The following is a 9,275-nucleotide window of genomic DNA, read 5'->3' as shown; positions in this document are numbered from 1 at the left end:
TACTATAAATAAAACAAATTACTAATAAGGACCTACTGTATAGCACAGGGAAGTCTACTCAATATTCTGTAATGGCCTATATGGGAAAAGAATCTAAAAAAGTGGATATATGTATATGTATAACTGATTCACTTTGCTGTGCACCTGAAACTAACACAACATTATAAATAAACTATACTCCAATAAAAATTTTAAAAAACAAAAACAAATACCATGCCCTCTTCTCAAGGTATGACTAAGTAAATTTGATTTGTTTTACTCATGAAATGCTTAAATAAATCTTAACTAGCTTAAAAAAAATGGGCAGAAGACCTAAATAGCCATTTCTCCAAAGAAGACATACAGATGGCCGATATGCACATGAAAAGATGTTCAATATCACTAATTATTAGAGAACTGCAAATCAGAACTACAATGAGGTACCACCTCACACCAGTCAGAATGGCCATCATTAAAAAGTCTACAACTAACAAATGCTGGAGAGGGTGTGGAGGAAAGGGAACCCTCTTATACTGTTGGTGGGAATGTAAGTTGGTGCAGCTACTATGGAAAACAGTATGGAGGTTTCTCAGAAAACTAAAAATAGAATTACCATATGATCCAGCAATCCCACTCCTGGGAATATATCCAGACAAAACTATAATTCAAAAAGATACATGCACTCCTATGTTCATAACAGTACTATTCACAATAGCCAAGACATGGAAACAACATAAAAATGTCCATTGACAGATGAATGGATAGAGAAGATGTGGTACATATGTGCAATGGACTGTTACTCAGCAGTAAAAAAGAAAGTAGTAATGCCATTTGCAGCAACATGGATGGACCTAGAGATTATCATACTAAGTGAAGTAAGTCAGAAAGAGAAAGACAAATACTATGTGATATCACTTATATGTGGAATCTAAAATATGACACAAATGAACCTATCTATGAAACAGAAACACGGACATAGAGAGTAGACTGGTGGTTGCCAAGGGGGATGGGGGTTGGGGGAGGAGTGGAGTGGGATGTTGGTGTTAGCAGATATAAGCTTTTATATACAGAATGGATAAACAACAAGGTCCTACTCTATAGCACGAGAACTATATTCAATATCCTATGATAAACCATAACGGAAAAGAACATAGAAAAAAGAATGCATATATATTATATATGTATAACTGAATCACTTTGCTGTACAGCAATAATTAATACAACATTGTAAATAAACTATACTTCAATTAACATATATTTAAAATATTGTCAATCTTTTAAAAAATTTTAGCAATTCTAATATATATGCAATGGTATCTCACTATGGCTTTCATTTGCATTTCCAAGCTGACCAATGATGTTGAACATTTTTTCATGTGCTTATTAATACATGAAAGATCATTAGTATCATCTTCTTTTTGTGTAGTGTCTAAGACTTCTTTCCACTTTTAAGTTGTTTTATGCCTTCTTTATATAGTCTGAATATAAATCCTTTGTCAGATATATGCATCACAAATACTTTTTGTCTTAATTTTTAATTTTGATGAGCTCCAATTTTTCCATTTTTAGTGTGTGTATATATATATATCCTAAGAAACCCTTGATTACCCCAAGGTGTGAAGATAGTCACCTTTATTTTCTTCTAATAGATTTTAGTTTTAGCTTTTATTTTTAGGTCTGTGATCCATCTCAAAATAATTTTTGTGTAAGATGTGAGGTAGAGGTCAAGGATCTTTTTTTTTTTTTTAATAAAATATCTGGTTATTCAGGTACCATCTGATAAAAAGAAATTTCTTGCCCTCACTGAACTGCATTTGTGTCTTAGTCAAAAAAATCATTGACTGTGCATATATGGATCTATTCCTGGACTCCTCATTCTGTTCCATTTAACTATTGTCTGTCCTAGCCAATACCACATTATCTTAATTCCTAGAGTTTTATAATAAATCTTGAAATGAGGCAGCAGAAACCTTATAACTTTGTTCTTATTTGCAAGATTGTTTTGGCTACTCTAGATTCTATACATTTCCATATACATTTTAGAATTAGCTTGTCAATTTCTACAAAACCTGCTGGGTTTAATTGTAATTGCACTGAATCTATAAATCAATTTGGGATGAGTCAGTATCTTGAGTCTTCTGGCCCATGAACATGATATACCTTTACACTTATTTAGGTCTTTTTTTCTTCGTAACATTTCTTAGCAATGTTTTGCAAATTTCAGTGTAGAATCTGAACATCTCTGTCAAATTTTTTTTGCTAGTATAGATAGCACCTTAAATTTTTCATTTTCTAATTATTCATTGCCAGTATATAGAAATACAATTGGTTTTTGCATATTGCCTTTATATTCTGCAACCTTGCCAAATTCACTGGTCTAGTAGTTTTTGTTTGGGGCAGGGGGTGGGGACGATTCCTTTAGATTTTCTACATATACAATCATGTCATCTGTGAATAAGAGAGTTGTACATCTTCCTGTACATCTAATCTGATTAACTCTCATTTCTTTTTCTTGCCTAAATGCATGGATTAGCACTTCCAATACAATGTTGAATAAAACTGGTGTGAGTGAATACCTCACAATGTTCTCAATCTTGGAGAGAAAGTATTAGATAAAGGTGTTAGATAAAATTTTTCATACTTGCCCTTTATCAAATAGAGGAAGGTTCCTTCTGTTCCTATTTTGACAAGTTTAATCATGAACAGGTGCTGAATTTTGTTAGGTGACTTTTCTGTATATGAGATGATTATATGATTTATTCCCTTTGTGTTGTTAATGTAATGAGTAACATTGTTTTTTGTTATTGTTGTTGTTGCTGTTTTGGCTTTAAGCAACACAAATTCATTATCTCACAGTTTCTGTGGGTCAAGAGTGTGGTCATGTGGGTTGACTGGATCCTCTGTTCAGGGTCTCACCAGATGTCAAGGCAGTAATTGGAACTTCAGTCTTGTCTAAGGCTTGGGGTCCTCTTCCAAGATCATTAATTGTTGGTATAATTCAGCTCCTGTTGTTGTAGAATTGCTTGCAGTAAGTGGAGGGCTGTTAGAGGCTGCCCACTGTACCTTGCCATCTTGCCCTCTCAACAACATGGTAGTTGGCTTATTCAAGGCCATAAGGAAAATTTCTCTCTAGTCTGCTACAATGGAGTTTTATATAATGTAATCACAGATGTGATTATTCCATCATATTCACAAGTCCTGCTCAAGTGAGGAATTATACAGGGTGTGTACATTGGGGCTTACGTTGATTGATTTTTGATGTTAAAACCACCTTGCACTTTTGGGATACACGCAGAAGAGAAGGCAATGTGAAGATGGGGGAAGAGATTGGAGTGATGCAGCCACAAGCTAAGGAATGCTGTCAGCCACCAGAAACTAAAAGAGGAAAGGAATAAATTTTCCTCTAGAGCATCTGGAGGGGATGTGACCTTGCTGACATCTTAATTCAGACTTCTGGCCTCCAGAACTGAGAGAGAATAAATTCTTGTTGTTTTAAGCCACCAAGTTTGTGATAATTTGTTATAGCAATCATAGGAAACTATTATAGATTTTGTTCATGATGTATTATCATTTTTATAATTTGCTGGGTTTTATTTGCTAATATTTTGTTAAGAATTTTGGTATCTATATTTATGAAAGATAGTGGTCTATAATTTCCTTGTGATGTCTTTGTCAGGTTTGGTATCAGGGTTATGCAGGACTCATAAAATTATTTAGGAAATGTTCACTCTTCCTCTGTTATCTGAAAAACTTTGTACAATATTTGTATTATTTCTTCCTTAAATATTTGGTAGAAGAAATCAGTGAGGTCTTTATGAGAAGAATTTTAAGTATAAATTTGATTACTTTTTTTAAAAAAGATTTTTTTTTTATGTGGACCATTTTTTGAAAGTCTTTATTGAACTTGTTACAATATTGCTTCTGTTTTATGTTTTGGTTTTTTGGCCGTGAGGCATGTGGGACCTTTACCTCCCTGACCAGAGATCAAACAACGCACCCCCTGCATTGGAAGGCAAAGTCTTAACCATTGGACCACCAGCTAAGTCCCAAGTTTGATTACTTTAAAGGATATAGAGCTGTGCAGATTTTCCATTTCTTCTTGAGTCAGTTTTAAGTTGTATTTTTCAATGAATTTATTTCATCTAAGTTGTAACTATTTCTCTTAAGATGTATACTTACACATGGAACTGTCAAGTCAAAAGGAATGAGTATTTTAAATTATGACAACATTTACTGAGCTAACATTTAGTGAGCACTGCTATATACACTTTGCATATATTAACTCATTTAATTCTCACAACAACTGTATGAGGTGGGTATTATTATTGTCCCCATTTCTAATTAATGAAAAACAAGTGAGACAGAGAGGTTAAGTAACTTGTATGAGTCACACAGCTGATAAACATCAGAGCTAAGCTCCTAACCACTTACACCAGTGCTTCTCAAAATGTACTCCCTGGACCAGCATCATCAGCATCTTCTGGGAACTTGTTAGAAATGCAAATTCTCAGACTCCACCCCATATCACAATATCAGAAACTCTGGGCGTGGTGCTCGGCAATTTGTGTTTTAATGAGCCTCCATGTGATTCTGATGCATGCAAAAGTTTGAGAACCACTGACTTATACCATACTCTTCTCACACATATTCCCAAATTACCTTCCGAAAAGGCTATTAATATATTTCTACCAGTAGTGAATGAGAGTGTCCATATCCCTCGGCCTTACCAACCTCACTGTGAGCAATCTTTATACACCAGTCTGATAGACAAAGAGTAGTATCTTGTCTCTTTAAAAAAGTATTTCAATCCTCCTTCCAGGGAGAGAGTCAGGTTCTGCCCCTTCTCCTGTTCTGCTTGGGCTTCCTTTCTTCTGCATGGCTTCTGGCTCTACTGACCTTCCATTCTGGGGGGTTATCAATCCTAACAGTTCTGACCTTGCCAGGCAACCATGTGGTGCTTAGCTTGAGTCCTAAGTCAATCTCATTCTTTGGGAGTAGGGAGAAGCAAATAGGAAGTAAACTAATACTTTGCATCATGGTGCCAGTGTTTTGAGCAGCAGTGGGGATGATACAGGAGCAGCAAAGAGCTGTAGTCACCCCAAGTGATAGCTTCAAAAGTGTTTGGGGGACCTAATCCCCAATCTCAAGATTTTTTTGAGAGAGGATACCTTTCTAATATCCAAGAGCAGAAAACCCTTGGTTAACAAGGGTTCCCATGAATTGATTTCATGGTGTTTCCCATTATATTTTCACCACATTGCAGGAAAGCACATAGACGTTGAGCTGGTTAAATCTCACGGGGCTAATCCCACTTATGGTCCCTAATAATTATTGAGCTGTAATATTCACCTCCACATCAGCTATATCAACACAGCATAACAGAAAAAACATGGATTTTGGAGACACACTTAGGCTTGAAACCCAGCTCTTCTGCCTCTGAGATGTGTGGCCTTGGATAAGTTACTGAACCTCTTTGATCCTGTTTTATTACCTATAAAGTGCCAAAAATAGCACCTATCTCACATTTTAAGGATTAAATAAGATAATCTGTGTTGTGCCCAGCAGAGTGCCTTGCCCATATAAATGGATGCCATTGGTTTTCTCTTTCCTCTGCAATTTCTCTGTGCTTGAATGTGTTTCTAGTGTAAATGATACGTTTAATACCCTTTGATGATCTCTCTTTTGACAGATGACATCTACATCTGTGCAGACTACTAGGTCGGCCACTTGCAGGTCAAGAAGGACACCACCCTTCATGCCAAGGAGCGCTCTTACAAGCAGAGGGTTATGTAACAGGCACCAGGGTTTAGCTTCTTTAATGAAACTCTATCAAAAAATGGGGACTCCTTCCTTGTGTTTTGGTAGCTTCACCCATCACCTCTTTTTTTTTTTTCTACCTCAACAAGAAGTTCATTAAATTGTGTTTCCATACCATTTATAGCTGTAGTTATACCAATGAGAGCAACTCTCATTTCTGGACAAGCAATTGCAACATGAAGCAGAAGCCACCCACCCAGTCTGGATCCAAAGAGTACATAATTCCTCCATTTCTCCACTGCGGTTCTCATAAATTACCACCTGTACTTCCAACTCCCGAGTGATCAAATCTCATAAAGACATGGTCCAGAAATGGGCAAAACTCAACTACCAATACTTTCGTACCGTTCACATGTGAAACATCTCCAGGAACAAAAATAACTCCTAAGTTTTGCCTTTTAGCCCCTATAGGCTAGGTTTGGAAGGTCCGGCCCACTAAGGGAAGAGGAGGGGAGAGATAAAGAGAAAGAGATCCTCTCTTTGTGACCACACAAGGAGTCCCTCTGAGAAGTGCAGCCCGTAGTGGGTGAGTCTGGCCATTCCAGAACTCCAGCCTGCCGGTGAGTGCCATTGTGAAAAGGGCTGATGGAGCTGGAGCAGTCTGGGCCCAAGCTCCAAACCAATAAAACAAAGTTCCCTTCCCAAAACTCCTGCACTTCGGAGAAACGGCTGGAAGCATCATCCAAATTGAACAAGGCAGGGGCAGCAAGGCCAAAGGAAAGAGCAGGTCCAAATGAAAACAGGGGAGGGAGCAGGAGAGGTGGGTCCAGAAAATCCAAAGTAATTTTTTTCCCCTAACCTCTTTGTAGAAACTTAAGTTTTGTTGTTGTTTTTTTTTTTTTTTTGCGGTACGCGGGCCTCTCACTGTTGTGGCCTCTCCCATTGCGGAGCACAGGCTCTGGATGCGCAGGCCCAGCGGCCATGGCTCACGGGCCCAGCCGCTCCGCGGCATGTGGGATCTTCCCGGACCGGGGCACGAACCCGCGTCCCCCGCATCGGCAGGCGGACTCTCAACCACTGCGCCACCAGGGAAGCCCGAAACTTAAGCTTTTTAAACGACGAGCATTTCAATTCCACTCATGTATCTAAAAATCTTTTTTAAATACCCACCATCTTGATGTACCATTGGTTTTAAAAGTTCCATACATTTTTCTGTATAAATAAGGAATAGATTTATATTTGCTTCTCCACTCACACTATGTATATAAAAGCTCTTTTGTCATGAACAAGGAGCTTAGCTTTGATTGTAATATATGTGTGTGTATAATTACTTATTTGTAATTCATAGGAACTTTCATTGAAGATAATCCAAAAGAGAACCACCAGTTAAGTAGGGGCTCCTGCCAACTAAATTATGTGAACAGTTCTTGTATGATTGTTTGTAACATGTTCTTTTTTTCTAGTGAGGGTTGGACAAAGGAAAATCAGTTTTTAAAAGCAGAAATTCAGGGTGTGTGTCATGCAGCCTTAATACTATCTGGTGACTTTCTTCTAAAATTTCCCTACATCATTTTGCTATCCTATTATCATTTTAACATTTGGACTTGTATCTTGACATCAACTAAATAGTGCACTTGTTAAAGCAAGGACCACGTTTCTGATTTTGTTCATCTTTGAATCTCCCAGGGCTTTGTCAATATAAGGAATGTCCAATTTCACTGTTAGTGAGCTATGGAAGATTCAGGTTGGGCACATGGAATAACTTCCTAAGTGGAAACTTTTAAAATTGGTTAGTGACCTAAGTGAGGCCACATACCCTTATTGTTGGACATTATTAACCATTACGTTGCCCTTAGGGTGGTTTAATCCGGATAACTTGGATAGTCTCTTTGGATTGTTCCTGTCCCTGTGTCCTGTGGGAAAACAAAATAATAGAAAGGCTGGACATCTTATCTGGGACTCACCCTGGCCAACAGAATTAACTTTTGTTTGCTCCAAAGGCTAAGGAATGAAAACGGACCTAGAATCTAGATCTTTTCACCAGATCTAGTTTCAGCAAACAAGTCAGTCTCCAGCCTGCCCCGGTGGCCATACCCTTTCTAATTCAGAGAAGGGAACAAATGAATTCTGCAACGTTTTTATGCTCTTAAAAAAAGTAGCAAAACGCTCCAAATTAAAACTGTCCAAAATTCTTCTTCTAAATGTACCTGCACATAAATCTTACTAACACCTAACTTAAAATAGTTACGAAAGCCGAATGAACGTCCAGTATTCAACTGTGTCTCACAAACAGTGTTTCATGGAACACTACTTCGTAGATTTTCACAAACAAAACACCTGAAAAATTCTGGGTTAAACACAAAGTACAGCTGGCGCTGCCCTCCGCAAGCAGCTTCTGCGCTAGGCCGGCCGGGCCGTGGCTGGGATACCGGCCCTGGGCCTCCGGGCGGGAGGAGTGGCCTGCATTGAACAACAGCGCCTAGACAGCCGCCACATCCTCAGCCAAGAAGGGGATACGAGCGCCGCGCCACATTACGATTTTATACACTGGCTGAGTGCACGATCTGATGGCCAGATGCTTGGAAAACACTCGGGTGCTTCTCCCTGAACACCAGCACCCTTCCCTGTCTCCCCTAAGCACCTGGTTCTCCGCCTGGCACTGCGCGGGAGCCCCTAACCCCATCCTCCCCGGCTGAGGCTGCACTTGGCGGGGGTGGCGGGGGGGGCGGTCTACATAACCCCTGGGGGCAGGCATGGCCTCTCGGAGCTACCCGGGGGCGCGTCTCGGTGCTGCACCAGCGGGAGAAGGGGAGGAACCCCGGGCGCAGGGCGCTAGAGAGCCATGGAACGGGTTACCTAGATGCTGCCGAGGCTTTGCTCCGCGCCCACCCCAGCCCGCTAGCCTTTCATCTGGCAGATGCATTCCTAGGAGTGATTGCAAACGCGATTCTAGAAAATTCGCTTGCTGATGTGATTCTTTCATAAACTGGATTGTTATCCTTATTTTCTACCGTTCTCCCATCATAAAGGGAAACAATCACTGGAAAAACCCAAAGTAAAGACTTAAAAACAAAAGCAGCAGACCTGGTTAAATCCTGGGTTAACGAAGCCATTAAAAGCCAATGCAAAGTTAAATTTTTACCTCCTAGATTTGCTGAACGTGGGCGCACGCCTGGAGTTCAATTTCAGGGCTTTAGTCACTGGTGCCCCACCTTTAGCCACCAAAGGAAAGGCTCTCAGCCATCCTGCAGCCTCCTGATTCAAGGTACACAGGGAAAACTTTGGGTAAGTGGGGAAAGGAGGGAGAATGGTGGAGTGGTGGGTGATACACCGTGGCTCCTCCCATCACCAGCTGAGGTCAAGGCCCTTTACCCACCTGAGGCCAGGTGTTTCTTCTTTGTGAAAGGGGCTCTTGATGCCTACTCATGTTGTTGGGCTGCACGCCACAGGCCTGCAAGGCCTGCACTTGTCCAGCTTTAAGACTGAAGAAAGAGCCAGAGTCAGAAGCAGAGACATCAATGGTTTGATGGATAGAGGAA

Source organism: Delphinapterus leucas, chromosome 12 (genome assembly GCF_059928025.1).
Source record: "Delphinapterus leucas isolate spDelLeu-1000000601 "Yukka" chromosome 12, BTC_Dleu_Yukka2, whole genome shotgun sequence".
NCBI lineage: Eukaryota > Metazoa > Chordata > Mammalia > Artiodactyla > Monodontidae > Delphinapterus > Delphinapterus leucas.
This window is presented reverse-complemented; position numbering follows the sequence as displayed.